The sequence below is a fragment of the Dendropsophus ebraccatus genome, chromosome 15, assembly GCF_027789765.1.
Source record: "Dendropsophus ebraccatus isolate aDenEbr1 chromosome 15, aDenEbr1.pat, whole genome shotgun sequence".
Lineage (NCBI taxonomy): Eukaryota > Metazoa > Chordata > Amphibia > Anura > Hylidae > Dendropsophus > Dendropsophus ebraccatus.
Genome location: NC_091468.1, coordinates 32,786,471 through 32,803,059, shown reverse-complemented (window position 1 = coordinate 32,803,059; position 16,589 = coordinate 32,786,471). Strand labels below are relative to the sequence as shown.

General features: G+C 52.6%; 1 long non-coding RNA gene across 1 annotated transcript in view; it reads left to right on the top strand.

The window, feature by feature from the left end:
* The first annotated feature begins 247 nt into the window (after positions 1–247).
* Positions 248–16,589, top strand: part of LOC138774213 (uncharacterized) — a 472,916-nt gene continuing 456,574 nt past the window's right edge. The window contains exon 1 of the long non-coding RNA XR_011360267.1: positions 248–268. This is a non-coding gene — a long non-coding RNA (uncharacterized lncRNA). The remainder of the gene's footprint in view (positions 269–16,589) is intronic.

Here is a 16,589-nt window from a genome sequence, read left to right as displayed (position 1 = left end):
GGGAGAGGACCGGTGTGTGGGGTCTGTATACAGGGGGACAGGACTGGTGTGGGGGGGGGGGGGGGGGGGCGGGCTGTATACAGGGGGAGAGGACTGGTGTGTGTGGTCTGTATACAGGGGGAGAGGACTGGTGTGTGGGGTCTTTATACAGGGGGAGAGGACTGGTGTGTGGGGTCTGTATACAGGGGGAGAGGACTGGTGTGTGTGGGGTCTGTATACAGGGGGAGAGGACTGGTGTGTGGGGTCTGCATACAGGGGGAGAGGACTGGTGTGTGGGGTCTGTATACAGGGGGAGAGGACTGGTGTGTGGGGTCTGTATACAAGGGGAGAGGACTGGTGTGTGTGGGGTCTGTATACAGGGGAGAGGACTGGTGTGTGTGGGGTCTGTATACAGGGGAGAGGACTGGTGTGTGTGGGGTCTGTATACAGGGGAGAGGACTGGTGTGTGTGGGGTCTGTATACAGGGGAGAGGACTGGTGTGTGTGGGGTCTGTATACAGGGGGAAAGGACTGGTGTGTGGGGTCTGTATACAAGGGGAGAGGACTGGTGTGTGTGGGGTCTGTATACAGGGGGAGAGGACTGGTGTGTGGGGGGTCTGTATACAGGGGAGAGGACTGGTGTGTGTGGGGTCTGTATACAGGGGAGAGGACTGGTGTGTGTGGGGTCTGTATACAGGGGAGAGGACTGGTGTGTGTGGGGTCTGTATACAAGGGAGAGGACTGGTGTGTGTGGGGTCTGTATACAGGGGGAAAGGACTGGTGTGTGGGGTCTGTATACAGGGAGAGGACTGGTGTGTAGGGTCTGTATACAGGGGGAGAGGACTGGTGTGTGTGGGGGGTGTATACAGGGGGAGAGGACTGGTGTGTGTGTGGGGTCTGTATACAGGGGAGAGGACTGGTGTGTGTGGGGTCTGTATACAGGGGGAAAGGACTGGTGTGTGGGGTCTGTATACAAGGGGAGAGGACTGGTGTGTGTGGGGTCTGTATACAGGGGGAGAGGACTGGTGTGTGGGGGGTCTGTATACAGGGGACAGGACTGGTGTGTGTGGGGTCTGTATACAGGGGAGAGGACTGGTGTGTGTGGGGTCTGTATACAGGGGGAAAGGACTGGTGTGTGGGGTCTGTATACAGGGAGAGGACTGGTGTGTAGGGTCTGTATACAGGGGGAGAGGACTGGTGTGTGTGGGGGGTGTATACAGGGGGAGAGGACTGGTGTGTGTGTGGGGTCTGTATACAGGGGAGAGGACTGGTGTGTGTGGGGTCTGTATACAGGGGGAAAGGACTGGTGTGTGGGGTCTGTATACAAGGGGAGAGGACTGGTGTGTGTGGGGTCTGTATACAGGGGGAGAGGACTGGTGTGTGGGGGGTCTGTATACAGGGGAGAGGACTGGTGTGTGTGGGGTCTGTATACAGGGGAGAGGACTGGTGTGTGTGGGGTCTGTATACAGGGGGAAAGGACTGGTGTGTGGGGTCTGTATACAGGGAGAGGACTGGTGTGTAGGGTCTGTATACAGGGGGAGAGGACTGGTGTGTGGGGGGTGTATACAGGGGGAGAGGACTGGTGTGTGTGTGGGGTCTGTATACAGGGGGAGAGGACTGGTGTGTGTGGGGTCTTTATAGAGGGGGAGAGGACTGGTGTGTGTGGGGTCTGTATACAGGGGAGAGGACTGGTGTGTGTGGGGTCTGTATACAGGGGAGAGGACTGGTGTGTGTGGGGTCTGTATACAGGGGAGAGGACTGGTGTGTGTGGGGTCTGTATACAGGGGAGAGGACTGGTGTGTGTGGGGTCTGTATACAGGGGGAAAGGACTGGTGTGTGGGGTCTGTATACAGGGAGAGGACTGGTGTGTAGGGTCTGTATACAGGGGGAGAGGACTGGTGTGTGGGGGGTGTATACAGGGGGAGAGGACTGGTGTGTGTGTGGGGTCTGTATACAGGGGGAGAGGACTGGTGTGTGTGGGGTCTTTATAGAGGGGGAGAGGACTGGTGTGTGTGGGGTCTGTATACAGGGGAGAGGACTGGTGTGTGTGGGGTCTGTATACAGGGGAGAGGACTGGTGTGTGTGGGGTCTGTATACAGGGGAGAGGACTGGTGTGTGTGGGGTCTGTATACAGGGGGAAAGGACTGGTGTGTGGGGTCTGTATACAAGGGGAGAGGACTGGTGTGTGTGGGGTCTGTATACAGGGGGAGAGGACTGGTGTGTGGGGGGTCTGTATACAGGGGAGAGGACTGGTGTGTGTGGGGTCTGTATACAGGGGAGAGGACTGGTGTGTGTGGGGTCTGTATACAGGGGAGAGGACTGGTGTGTGTGGGGTCTGTATACAGGGGAGAGGACTGGTGTGTGTGGGGTCTGTATACAGGGGGAAAGGACTGGTGTGTGGGGTCTGTATACAAGGGGAGAGGACTGGTGTGTGTGGGGTCTGTATACAGGGGGAGAGGACTGGTGTGTGGGGGGTCTGTATACAGGGGAGAGGACTGGTGTGTGGGGTCTGTATACAGGGGAGAGGACTGGTGTGTGGGGTCTGTATACAGGGGAGAGGACTGGTGTGTGTGGTCTGTATACAGGGGGAGAGGACTGGTGTGTGGGGTCTGTATACAGGGGGAGAGGACTGGTGTGTGGTCTGTATACAGGGGGAGAGGACTGGTGTGTGGGGGGTCTGTATACAGGGGAGAGGACTGGTGTGTGGGGTCCGTATACAGGGGAGAGGACTGGTGTGTGGGGTCTGTATACAGGGGGGAGAGGACTGGTGTGTGGGGTTTGTATACAGGGGGAGAGGACTGGTGTGTGGGGTCTGTATACAGGGGAGAGGACTGGTGTGTGGGGTCTGTATACAGGGGAGAGGACTGGTGTGTGGGGTCTGTATACAGGGGGAGAGGACTGGTGTGTGGGGTCTGTATACAGGGGGAGAGGACTGGTGTGTGTGGAGTCTGTATACAGGGGGAGAGGACTGCTGTGTGGGGTCTGTATACAGGGGAGAAGACTGGTGTGTGGGGGATCTATATACAGGGGGAGAGGACTGGTGTGTGGGGGGTCTATATACAGGGGGAAAGGACTGGTGTGTGGGGTCTGTATACAGGAGGAGAGGACTGGTGTTTGGGGGGTCTGTATACAGGGGGGGAGCACTGGTGTGGGGGGTCTGTATACAGGGGGAGAGGACTGGTGTGGGGGGTCTGTATACAGGGGGAGAGGACTGGTGTGTGGGGTCTGTATACAGGGGGAGAGGACTGGTGTGTGGGGTCTGTATACAGGGGAGAGGACTGGTGTGGGGTCTATACAGGGGAGATGACTAGTGTGTGTGTGGGGGGTCTGTATACAGGGGGAGAGGACTGGTGTGTGGGGGGTCTGTATACAGGGGGAGAGGACTGGTGTGGGGGGGGGGGTCTGTATACAGGGGGAGAGGACTGGTGTGGGGGGTCTGTATACAGGGGGAGAGGACTGGTGTGGGAGGTCTGTATATAGGGGGAGAGGACTGGTGTGGGGGGTCTGTATACAGGGGGAGAGGACAGGTGTGGGGGGGGGTCTGTATACAGGGGGAGAGGACTAGTGTGTGAAGTCTGTATACAGGGGAGAGGACCGGTGTGTGGAGTCTGTATACAGGGGGAGAGGACTGGTATGTGGGGTCTGTATACAGGGGCGAGGACTGGTGTGTGGGGTCTGTATACAGGGGGAGAGGACTGGTATGTGGGGTCTGTATACAGGGGAGAGGACTGGTACATGGGGTCTGTATACAGGGGGAGAGGACTGGTGTGTGGGGTCTGTATACAGGGGGAGAGGACAGGTGTGTGGGGTCTGTATACAGGGGAGAGTACAGGCGTGTGTGTGGGGTCTGTATACAGGGGGAGAGGACTTGTGTGTGGGGGGGTCTGTATACAGGGGGAGAGGACTGGTGTGGGGGGGGGGGTCTTTATACAGGGGGAGAGGACTGGTATGTGGGGTTTGTATACAGGGGAGAGGACTGGTATGTGGGGTCTGTATACAGGGGGAGAGAACCCCTGTACACAGACACCCCACACTAGTCCCCTCTCCCCCTGTATACAGACCCCACACACTAGTCCTCTCCCCCTGTATACAGACCCCCCCACACACACACCAGTCCTCTCCCCCTGTATACAGACTCACACCAGTCCTCTCCCCCGTATACAGACCCCCCCCACACACACCAGTCCTCTTTCCTGTATACAGAACCCACACACACCAGTCCTCTCCCCTGTATACAGACCCCACACACACCAGTCCTCTCCCCCTGTATACAGACCCCACACACCAGTCCTCTCCCCTGTATACAGACCCCCCCCCACACCAGTCCTCTCACCCTGTATACACCCCCCCCACACCAGTCCTCTCCCCTGTATACAGACCCCCCCACACCAGTCCTCTCCCCTGTATACAGACCCCACACACACCAGTCCTCTCCCCTGTATAAAGACCCCACACACACCAGTCCTCTCCCCCTCTATACAGACCCCCCACACACAACAGTCCTCTCCCCCTGTATACAGACCCCACACACCAGTCCTCTCCCCTGTATACAGACCACACACACCAGTCCTCTCCCCCTGTATACAGACCCTACACACCAGTCCTCTTCCCTGTATACAGCCCGCCCCCCACTCCAGTCCTCTCCCCCTGTATACAGACCCTACACACCAGTCCTCTCCCCCTGTGTACAGACCCCACACACACCAGTCCTCTCCCCTGTATACAGACCCCACACACACCAGTCCTCTTCCCTGTATAAAGACCCCACACACACCAGTCCTCTCCCCCTCTATAAAGACCCCACACACACCAGTCCTCTCCCCCTGTATACAGACCCCACACACACCAGTCCTCTCCCCCTGTATACACCCCCCACACACACCAGTCCTCTCCCCCTGTATACAGACCCTACACACCAGTCCTCTCCCTGTATACAGACCCCACACACCAGTCCTTTCCCCCTGTATACAGACCCCACACACACCAGTCCTCTCCCCTGTATACAGACCCCACACACACCAGTCCTCTCCCCTGTATACAGACCCCCCACACACCAGTCCTCTCCCCCTGTATACAGACCCCACACACACCAGTCCTCTCCCCTTGTATACAGACCCCACACACCAGTCCTTTCCCCCTGTATACAGACCCCACACACACCAGTCCTCTCCCCTGTATACAGACCCCACACACACACCAGTCCTCTCCCCCTGTATACACCCCCCACACACACCAGTCCTCTCCCCCTGTATAGAGACCCTACACACCAGTCCTCTCCCTGTATACAGACCCCACACACCAGTCCTTTCCCCCCTGTATACAGACCCCACACACACCAGTCCTCTCCCCTGTATACAGACCCCCACACACACCAGTCCTCTCCCCTGTATACAGACCCCCCACACACCAGTCCTCTCCCCCTGTATACAGACCCCACACACACCAGTCCTCTCCCCTTGTATACAGACCCCACACACCAGTCCTTTCCCCCTGTATGCAGACCCCACACACACCAGTCCTCTCCCCTGTATACAGACCCCAAACACACCAGTCCTCTCCCCTGTATAGAGACCCCACACACACCAGTCCTCTCCCCTGTATACAGACCCCACACACACCAGTCCTCTCCCCTGTATACAGACCCCCCACACACCAGTCCTCTCCCCCTGTATACAGACCCCACACACACCAGTCCTCTCCCCTTGTATACAGACCCCACACACCAGTCCTTTCCCCCTGTATACAGACCCCACACACACCAGTCCTCTCCCCTGTATACAGACCCCACACACACCAGTCCTCTCCCCTGTATACAGACCCCACACACACCAGTCCTCTCCCCTGTATACAGACCCGACACACACCAGTCCTCTCCCCTGTATACAGACCCCACACACACCAGTCCTCTCCCCTTGTATACAGACCCCACACACCAGTCCTCTCCCCCTGTATACAGACTACACACACCAGTCCTCTCCCCTGTATACAGACCCCACACACCAGTCCTCTCCCCTGTATACAGACCCCCACACACCAGTCCTCTCCCCCTGTATACAGACCCCACACACCAGTCCTCTCCCCCTGTATGCAGACCCCACACACCAGTCCTCTCCCCCTGTATACAGACCCCACACACACCAGTCCTCTCCCCCTGTATACAGACCCCACACACCAGTCCTCTCCCCCTGTATAAAGACCCCACACACCAGTCCTCTCCCCCTGTATACAGACCACACACACCAGTCCTCTCCCCCTGTATACAGCCCCCCCCCCCACACCAGTCCTGTCCCCCTGTATACAGACCCCACACACCGGTCCTCTCCCCCCTGTATACAGACCCCACACACCAGTCCTCTCCCCCTGTATACAGACCACACACACCAGTCTTCTCCCCCTGTAGACAGACCACACACACCAGTCCTCTCCCCCTGTATACAGACCCCACACACACCAGTCCTCTCCCCTGTATACAGACCCCACACACACCAGTCCTCTCCCCTGTATACAGACCCCACACACCAGTCCTGTTCCTTGTACAGACAATGGTGTATTACACCAAAGGTTTCCTGGCCGTTACGTCTGATAATCATTTGGTGTAATAATCCATGTTATCAGCTGATTGTGGTCTTCAAACTGGTCGAGTAATCCAGATCACGATAGTGCTGCTGTCTACAATGGGCAGCTTGAACAATCTAAGGATTTTTTGGGCTGCCCCTCCCGCAGCTGCCCGCAGTTCCCCCAGTCACTGTCTGTGTGTGTAATAACACAGAAAATGTGCAGGGAACAAAGGGGAAGAAAGCACTGACCTAAAACATCGCCGCTCGTTTTCACCTCTTAATCATGCTGTGTAATATGACCCGCTCAGGGAGAAGCTCAGAAGAGAGGATACGCTCAGAGGAGAGGATACATACTAGACTGTATACCCTGCAGTTAGAAAAGAGAACATTCTAGACCAGAGATGTCAAACTCAGGCCCTCCAGCAGTTGCAGAACTACAATTCCCACCATGTCTGGACAAGTAAGGCATGATGGGAAATGTAGTCTGTAACAGCCGAGGGATGAAGTCTGACACCTGTGGTCTAGACCTTTCAAAACTGCACTTGCTAGAATGTATGCCCTCTCAGAGGAGAGGATACACCTAGTGGAGATGCCCTCTCAGAGGAGAGGGTACACCTGGTGGAGATGCCCTCTCAGAGGAGAGGATACACTCCAGACATTTCAGTACTAAACATTCTAGAATGTATGCCCTCTCAGAGGAGAGGATACTCGATGGACTTTACATTACTAGGCTATGTTCACACATAAAACACAGCACTCGGTTTTGGTCGAAGAAAGAATGACCGAAATACTATGTGTGAACATAGCCCTAAACATGCTAGGATGCATACCCTGCAGTGAGAAACTCAGAGGAGAGGATACATTCTAGACACTTCAGTACTGAACATGCTAGAATGTATCCTCTCCTCTGAGTGTATCCTCTTTTCTGAGTTTCTCACTGCAGGGGATACATTTAGCATGTTCAGTACTGAAATGCCTAGAATGTATCCTCTCCTCTGAGTATATCCTTTCCTTTGAGGCTCTCACTGTAGGGGATACATTCTAGCATCTTCAGTACTGAAATGGCTAGAATGTATCCTCTTCTCTGAGTATATCCTCTCCTCTGAGTTTCTCACTGTAGGGGATACATTCTAGCATTTTCACTACTGAACATGCTAGAATGTATCCTCTCCCTTGAGGCTCTCACTGTAGGGGAAACATTCTAGCATGTTCAGTACTAAAATGGCTAGAATGTATCCTCTCCTCTGAGTATATCTTCTCCTTTGAGGCTCTCACTGTAGGGGATACATTCTAGCATTTTCACTACTGAACATGCTAGAATGTATCCTCTCCCTTGAGGCTCTCACTGTAGGGGAAACATTCTAGCATGTTCAGTACTAAAATGGCTAGAATGTATCCTCTCCTCTGAGTATATCCTCTCCTTTGAGGTTCTCACTGTAGGGGAAACATTCTAGCATCTTCAGTACTGAAATGGCTAGAATGTATCCTCTTCTCTGAGTGTCTCACTATAGGGGATTCATTATAGTGCCTAGAATGTATCCTCTCCTCTGAGAGGGTATATATTTTAGACATTTCAATACTAAACATGATAGAATGTATCCCCTGCAGAAACTCAAAGGAGAGGATATATTCAGAGGAGAGGATACATTCTAGCCATTTCAGTACTGAAGATGCTAGAATGTATCCCCTACAGTGAGACACTCAGAGGAGAGGATACACTCAGAGGAGAGGATACATTCTAGCCATTTCAGTACTGAAGATGCTAGAATGTATCCCCTACAGTGAGAGCCTCAAAGGAGAGGATACATTCTAGCATTTTCACTACTGAAGATGCTAGAATGTATCCTCTACAGTGAGAAACTCAAAGGAGAGGATACATTCTAGCATTTTCACTACTGAAGATGCTAGAATGTATCCCCTACAGTGAGAAACTCAAAGGAGAGGATACATTCTAGGCTCTACCAATGGTGCAGCAGCTCACTACTTCCTACTTCCGGTCGAGGCCCCGCCCCTCCTGGTGACATCACACCTCAAAGGAGAGGATACATTCTAGCATCTACCCCCGGACTACTGGAGGAGGGGGGAAGCCTGGGAGCTGTAAGTGCTGTGTATTTGTGTCAGTGAGTGTATATATGTATCTGTGGGTATATGTATATGTCAGTGTGTGTATATATGTATCTGTGTATATATTTATATGTCAGTATGTGTTTGTATCTGTGGCTATATATGTGTTTGTGTATGTCAGCAATGTCTGTAGCACTGGTGTATATGTGTGTGTTTGCTCCCAAAGATGTTCTGCAGCAGCTTCTATTAATGCTGGGCTCTAATAAAAGAAGCCACCATTAATTTCTGCAGCATTTTCTTTTATTTCTTATTACAATCAGATGATTTCCCTGTGTACAGTCTATTCATGGAGTATACATCAGCACTAGTGTAATCACATTACAGCGTATATATGTGTGTATGTCAGTGGCGTATCTGTATATATGTTAATGGTGCCTCTGTGTGTGTATATGTGCGTCAATGTCTGTGTTTGGTGGGGGGGGGGGGGGGGGGCGTACAGGATTTATGGGGCCCCATACAGTTTTTTTGCTATGGGGCCCCATGAATCCTAGCTACACCCCTGCAGACACACACAGCATTCCTCACTCTCAGAATGAATCTCAATGCTGCTAGTCTGGAAGGGATCCCAGGCCAAGCAGCATTGAGATTCACTCTGCGGACACTGTGGCTGTCTGTGCTGCTGCCAAGAGTGTGACACTGCTGTGATCTGCCTGACTGAAAGCTCATCCGTCTTCACATATCCCCCACACCCTAGAGCTGCACAGCCTAGTGTGTAGCCAATCAGGTTCAAGTACTCTGCAGCCAAGGGAGAGCCTGACGCAGGCGCAGGAGAACTCAGTGCAGCTGACGTCACCGGACTGGAAGCAGAGACGGCCCAGAACATCACAGGCAGACAGCAGATGGGAAGCAGTCAAATCACTTGACGGGCCCAGTGATCTCCCAGAGCTGACATCTAATGATAGGTAAGTATATTAGAAAATACAACAAATTTGTATAATACAAAAAATCATTTTTCCCTGTAAATTCCTTTTAAGACTAACATCCACCTTGATCCGCACCTCACACTCCCGTCTCCAGGACGTCACCCAAGCTGCACCAGTTCTATGGAATGCATTACCCAAGACTGTCAGACTCACCTCCAATACCCAAAGCTTCAAATGTGCCCTCAAAACTCATCTGTTCAAGCAGGCTTAACAGGTTCCCTAATTTGACTGCTACCCTCAAACAACAACACCCCTACAACCAAACAAGAACATACACACACGCCAAGGATTTAAGCACTTACACCTGTGCATGCAGGCATTGGTTGGTGACAGGTTCACCCACCCTTACCTGCACTGCCTTATTTATAAAGATGGCCGGACCATAAGAACAATGAACCACTTTGCCCCTCTTTGCCATTTTGTCTCAGATCCCCTCCTAATAGTCTGTAAGCTCATACATGCGAGCAGGGACCTCACTCCTCATGTATGGATAATTATATGTATATCTCTGTAATGTTTTTTTTTTGTCTATGTATGTACCCTCAGAATTGTAAAGTGCTGTGGAATCTGTTGGCGCTATATAAATAAAAATTATTATTATTATTATTATTATTATTATTATTATTATTATTATTATTATTCAGTGACTCACAGGTGACGTCTTCTTTGATCTGAGCCGTCACTTTCCTTTTCCTCTCCTTGTGGCCCGGACCACCATGATGATTTCTTGCAGCTACAATTCATCTCTTTAGAACCTGCCAGACAAACATCTTAGGCTCCACACTTTTGCAACAACTTCCATTTTTTTCTGTCATGTGCAGTAAAGTCAGTGAGTATGTGGGTTATCAACCGTATGTAGGATCCCCTGCTGTGCTCCCATATGTTAATAATGCGCCCTGCTGTTCTCCAATATAGTAATGATGCCCCCTGCTGTACCGTCATATAGGGATAATGCTCCCTACTGTACCCTCATATAGTAATAATTCCCCCCCAATTTGCCTCCATATAGTAATAACCCCCTGTGTTGTTCCCATAGTAAAAATGCCCCCTGTGCTCTGTCCCTCTAGTAATAATCCCCCCTGTGCTCTGGATCATAATAATAATTCCCCTGTGCTCCACCCCTATAGTAATAATGCCCCGGTGCTGTCTCCATAGTAATAATGCCCCCCCGCTCTGTCCTTATAGTAATATCCCCCCCTGCATTGCCAAACACACACAGACAACAACAACATTATACTCGCCTTCTCCAGGCATACAGCGGGTCGTCCTCTCGTCTTATATTCTTTTTCAGCCTGCAAGGAACAGGATGGATCCTCAGCAGGCGCAATAACGTCATGTCACTGCACCTGCTAGAGGGAGAAGACGTGTGTATAGGACGTGTGCATAGGGCAGCGGCGGCCTGCCAGGTGATGAGCGCTCAGCTGCAGGGGCGTAGCTAGGATTCAAGGGGCCCCATAGCAAAAAATGTTAAGGGGCTCCCCTGCGCACAACACAAGGCACTGCATATATACAGTATATATATATATATATATATATATATATATATATATCTGCTTTACTGCTGGTGCACTGATAACCCCTGGCCTTTGCATGGAACTCTGCACATTTTCCTTTCCTTCTTGATTGCACAGCTGGAGAACAGAGGTCAGAGGTAGGGATGATCCGAGCCTGGTTCGGACGGGGTTCGTACGAACCCGAACCATCCGCAATGATTACCACTGTCTGCCCGCTCCGTGTAGCGGGCGGATCCAGCGGGAGGAACGCCTGGAAAACTGAGATACAGCCATAGCCATAGGCTGTATGCCAGTTTTCCAGGCGGTCCTCCTGCTGTATCCACCCGCTGCACAGAGCGGGCAGACAGCGGGAATCCGATGCCGAGCGTTCGGGTTCAGCCGAACCCTAGCCTCGGCAGGTTCGGACCATCCCTAGTCAGAGGTTATCAGAGCAGTGAAGCAGAGATCTCTGTCTTCTGCTTGTTAACCCTTTTTTGTGTTGCAGCATGTAAGTAAACATTTGTACACTTAAACGTTGCCGTACATAAGGGGTTAAACAGAAGGAGACACGCTCTTACCTTTTCCACTGGGCCCCCCTCCTGCATGGGCCCCATAGCAACTGCCTACCCTGCCTCTATGGTAGCTAAGGGTGGAGGTGCAGGTGATGTGGCGGATGGGTGGGGACATGTGCCGATTAGCGAGGTCCGGGGGGTGCCACCAGGCCCCCCACCTGCCGCTAGAAACAGCCCTGCAATTTCATATAAGCCATACTTGACTGTTTTTTTTTTCCAATTGTAGTGTCATGGACTTGAACATTTAACATGCTAACAGGCCTAAGGAGTTTGAGATATATTGTAGCTCTTAGGAATGAATTTGCTGAGATGTCAACTCCTGGGAAAATCTGTTGTTTTTGTATATTTTTCACTTGTGAATAATCTTTTTCAATGTAGAATTGCTTTGAAATGTCCTTATATTCCTTTCAGATTGATGAGGGGCAACACTCCACAAAAGCAAACTTCTGCCTCTGCATTCCACAAAAGAAAACTTCTGCTAATATATCTGGATACATAAAACCATAGAATTCGAAGAGGGTATACTTTTTTCTTCTTCTCACAACTGTATCAATCCCCCCTGTCCCCCTCCCTGACCTTTCTTTTATGTCCTCCTGGTAAACCTAATGCAGACCACTGAATAGTTTGACTTGAGTGTTTACCCAGAGAGTTATCTGACAGACTTTTGAAGCCAAAACCAGGAATGGATTTGAAAAGAGGAGAAATCTCAGTCTTTCCTTTATAATCTGTTCCCTGTTTATAGTCCGTTACTGGCTTTGGCTCCAAAAATCTGTCAGATAAATCTGTGTGTGTAAACACACCATTACTATTTACCCGATTTTCTGTGATTAGTGCTGTTTTTCTGCTTCCTTTTCGATCAGTGTTGCATTCTGTTACAGATGCAGCCACCGCCAACTTGATTGGTGGACTGCTTCCTTTTTTTTTTTTTTTTTTTTTTTTTTGCAAGACACACTAATCAGTATAGCACATACAGGAGCAGGGATTTCTGTCAAAAAACAAATTCCCTGCTCTTGTACACTAAATACTGTATGCATTGCATTGCTACCCACCTAACACGGACTGGGTGCAAACATAGTTACATACATAGTTACATAGTTAATACGGTTGAAAAAAGACACATGTCCATCAAGTTCAACCAAGTAGGGGATGGATACAGGGAAGGGGGAGGGATGATAAGTTCTATACATATGCATTTATATTATTTTGGTCTAAGAACTTGTCTAGCCCTGTTTTGAGGCCCTCTACTGTTTTTGCTAACATAAGGTGCACCTGTATGCTACAGCCACCATACACATTTTCTGTGCTGAGTGCAGTGCATATGGCCTAGTAAATGTAGATGGTGAGTGGTGATGCACACAGAATTCTGCCTGGCAAATGTATTGAGCAACAAGACACACAATACTAAGTACTTTAAGCATTGTAGCTCAGGATTACTTGTCTTGAAAGCACCAACCCGGTGATGAGAGGCAGCAGTGCACCAGCCAGTTTCAGTACGGACTTGTTCCCCTGCCGTGCCAAAGTTTGCTGTGGCTGTATGCAGGGGCGTAGCTAATGTCTCCTGGGCCCTGGTGCGAGAGGCCAACTTGGCCCCCCCCCCCTCCTTTCACGACCAAGTCATGCTATTGGTGTGTGTGTATATATATATATATATATATATATATATATATATATATATATATACACACCAAGACAGATATTACCAATAACACCAGCATATTGGAAGAGAAAGTATTATCACCGTACATATTACCGCCATACTGTTACCGACCAAATCCTGTATACTGAGACCAATATTACCAGTAATACCAGTATATAGGAAGGAAATGTTACCACCACACCACAACCACTACCATCACCACCATATTGTTACTGACCAAATCCAGTATACTACATCACCTCATCCAGTCATATAGAGGTGGCCCCAGCTCTACACAGGTTCTATACACCATATACATTACAGCGCAGTTATATCAGGTGACTCACAGGAGACGTCTTCTCTGATCAGAGTTCTTTCCTTTTCATCTTCTCCATCCGTCCTGGCCCGTTATGAGAACTTCTCTAAGCCACGAATCCACAGAATCTGCCAGACAGACATATTAGGCTCCTCACACTGGCACCATCCTCATCTCTCTACACACTGCACATCTGTATTGGCCCCTTTACACCCTCATTTAGTGGGTAGCCCTGGCTCCATGTGACCCCCTAATAATATATGCCCCCCTCTGTGTATTCCCTCTCCCCCTATGTTGCCTCCCCAAATAGATGACCCCTCTCCCCCCATGTTGCCTTCCTTATAGATGGCCCCCTCTCCCCCCACCCTCCCTTATAGATGGCCTCCTCTCCCCCCTCCATATAGATTGCCCCCTGTACCCCCTCCCTTATAGATGGCCTCCTCTACCCCCTCCCTTATAGATGGCCTCCTCTACCCCTTCCCTTATAGATGGCCTCCTCTACCCCCTCCCTTATAGATGGCCTCCTCTCCCCATCCCTTATAGATGGCCTCCTCTCCCCCCTCCTTATAGATGGCCTCCTCTCCCCCCTCCTTATAGATGGCCTCTTCTCCCCCCTCCTTATAGATGGCCTCCTCTCCCCCTCCCTTATAGATGGCCCCCTCTCTCCTCACCCTTCCTTATGAATGGTCCCCTCTCCCCCCAACCTCCCTTATAGATGGCCCCCTCTCCCCCCACCCTCCCTTATAGATGGTCCCCTTTCCCCCTCCCTCATAGATGCCGCCCTCCTTCCCCCCACCCTCATAGATGCCCCCCTCTTCCTCCCACCCTCAGAGATGGCCCCCTCTTCCCCCCACCCTCATAGATGGCCCCCTCTTTCTCCCCATCCTCATAGATGCCCCCCTCCTTTCCTTCACCCTCATAGATGCCCCCCTCTTTCCCCCACCCTCATAGATGCCCCGCTCCCTCATAGAAGCCCCACTCTTTCCCCCCACCCTCATAGATGCTCCCCTCTTTCCCCCCACCCTCATAGATGCCCCCTCTTTCCCCCCACCCTCATAGATGCCCCCCTCTTCCCCCCCACCCTCATAGATGCCCCCCTCTTTCCCCCCACCCTCATAGATGCCCCCCTCTTTCCCCCCACCCTCATAGATGCTCCCCTCCTTCCCACCACCCTCATAGATGCCCCCCTACTTCCCCCCACCCTCATAGATGCCCCCCTACTTCCCCCCACCCTCATAGATGCCCCCTCTTTCCCCCCACCCTCATAGATGCCCCCTCTTTCCCCCCCACCCTCATAGATGCCCCCCTCTTCCCCACCACCCTCATAGATGCCCCCTCTTTCCCCCCACCCTCATAGATGCCCCCCTCTTTCCCCCCACCCTCATAGATGCCCCCCCCTCTTTCCCCCACCCTCATAGATGCCCCCCTCCTCCCCCCCACCCTCATAGATGCCCCTCTCTTCCCCCCCACCCTCATAGATGCCCCCCTATTTCCCCCCACCTTCATAGATGCTCCCCTCTTTCCCCCCACCCTCATAGATGCCCCCTCTTTCCCCCCCCTCATAGATGCCCCCCTCTTTCCCCCCACCCTCATAGATGCCCCCCTCTTTCCCCCACCCTCATAGATGCCCCCCTCCTTCCCCCCACCCTCATAGATGCCTCCCCTTCCCCCCACCCTCATAGATGCCCCCCCTTCCCCCCAACCTCATAGATGGCCCCTCATTCCCCCCACCCTCATAGATGCCCCCCTCTTTCCCTCCACCCTCATAGATGCCCCCCTCTTTAGCCCCACCCTCATAGATGCCCCCCTCTTTCCCACCACCCTCATAGATGGTCCTTTTTTCCCCTCACCCTCAAAGATGCCCCCCTCTTTCCCCCCCTCATAAATGCCCCCCTCTTTTCCCCCACCCTCATAGATGCCCCCCCTCTTTCCCTCCACCCTCATAGATGCCCCCCTCTTTACCCCCACCCTCATAGATGCCCCCCTCTTTCCCCCCCCACCCTCATAGATGGTTCTTTTTTCCCTCACCCTCAAAGATGCCCCCCCTCTTTCCCCCCCTCATAAATGCCCCCCTCTTTTCCCCCACCCTCATAGATGCCCCCCTCTTTCCCCCCACCCTCATAGATGCCCCCTCTTTCCCCCCACCCCCCTTAGATGCCCCCTCTTTCCCCCCACCCTCATAGATGCCCCCCTCTTTCCCCCCCACCCTCATAGATGCCCCCCCTCTTTCCCCCACCCTCATAGATGCCCCCCTCTTCCCCCCCACCCTCATAGATGCCCCCCCCTCTTCCCCCCCTCATAAATGCCCCCCTCTTTTCCCCCACCCTCATAGATGCCCCCCTCTTTCCCCCCACCCTCATAGATGCCCCCTCTTTCCCCCCACCCTCATAGATGCCCCCCCTCTTTCCCCCCCACCCTCATAGATGCCCCCCCTCTTTCCCCCACCCTCATAGATGCCCCCCTTCTTCCCCCACCCTCATAGATGCCCCCCTCTTCCCCCCCACCCTCATAGATGCCCCCCTCTTCCTCCCCCTCATAAATGCCCCCCTTTTTTTCCCCACCCTCATAGATGCCCCCCCTCTTTCCCCCCACCCTCATAGATGCCCCCCTCTTTTCCCCCACCTCATAGATGCCCCCCTCTTTCCCCCCCACCCTCATAGATGCCCCCCTCTTTTCCCCCCACCCTCATAGATGCCCCCCCTCTTTCCCCCACCCTCATAGATGCCCCCCTCCTTCCCCCACCCTCATAGATTCCCCCCCTCTTCCCCCCACCCTCATAGATGCCCCCCTCTTCCCCCCCACCCTCATAGATGCTCCCCTCTTTCCCCCACCCTCATAGATGCTCCCCTTTTTTCCCCCACCCTCATAGATGCCCCCCTCTTTACCCCCCTCATAGATGCCCCCTCTTTCCCCCCACCCTCATAGATGCCCCCCTCTTTCCTCCCCTCCACCCTCATAGATGCCCCCCTCCTTCCCCCCACCCTCATAGA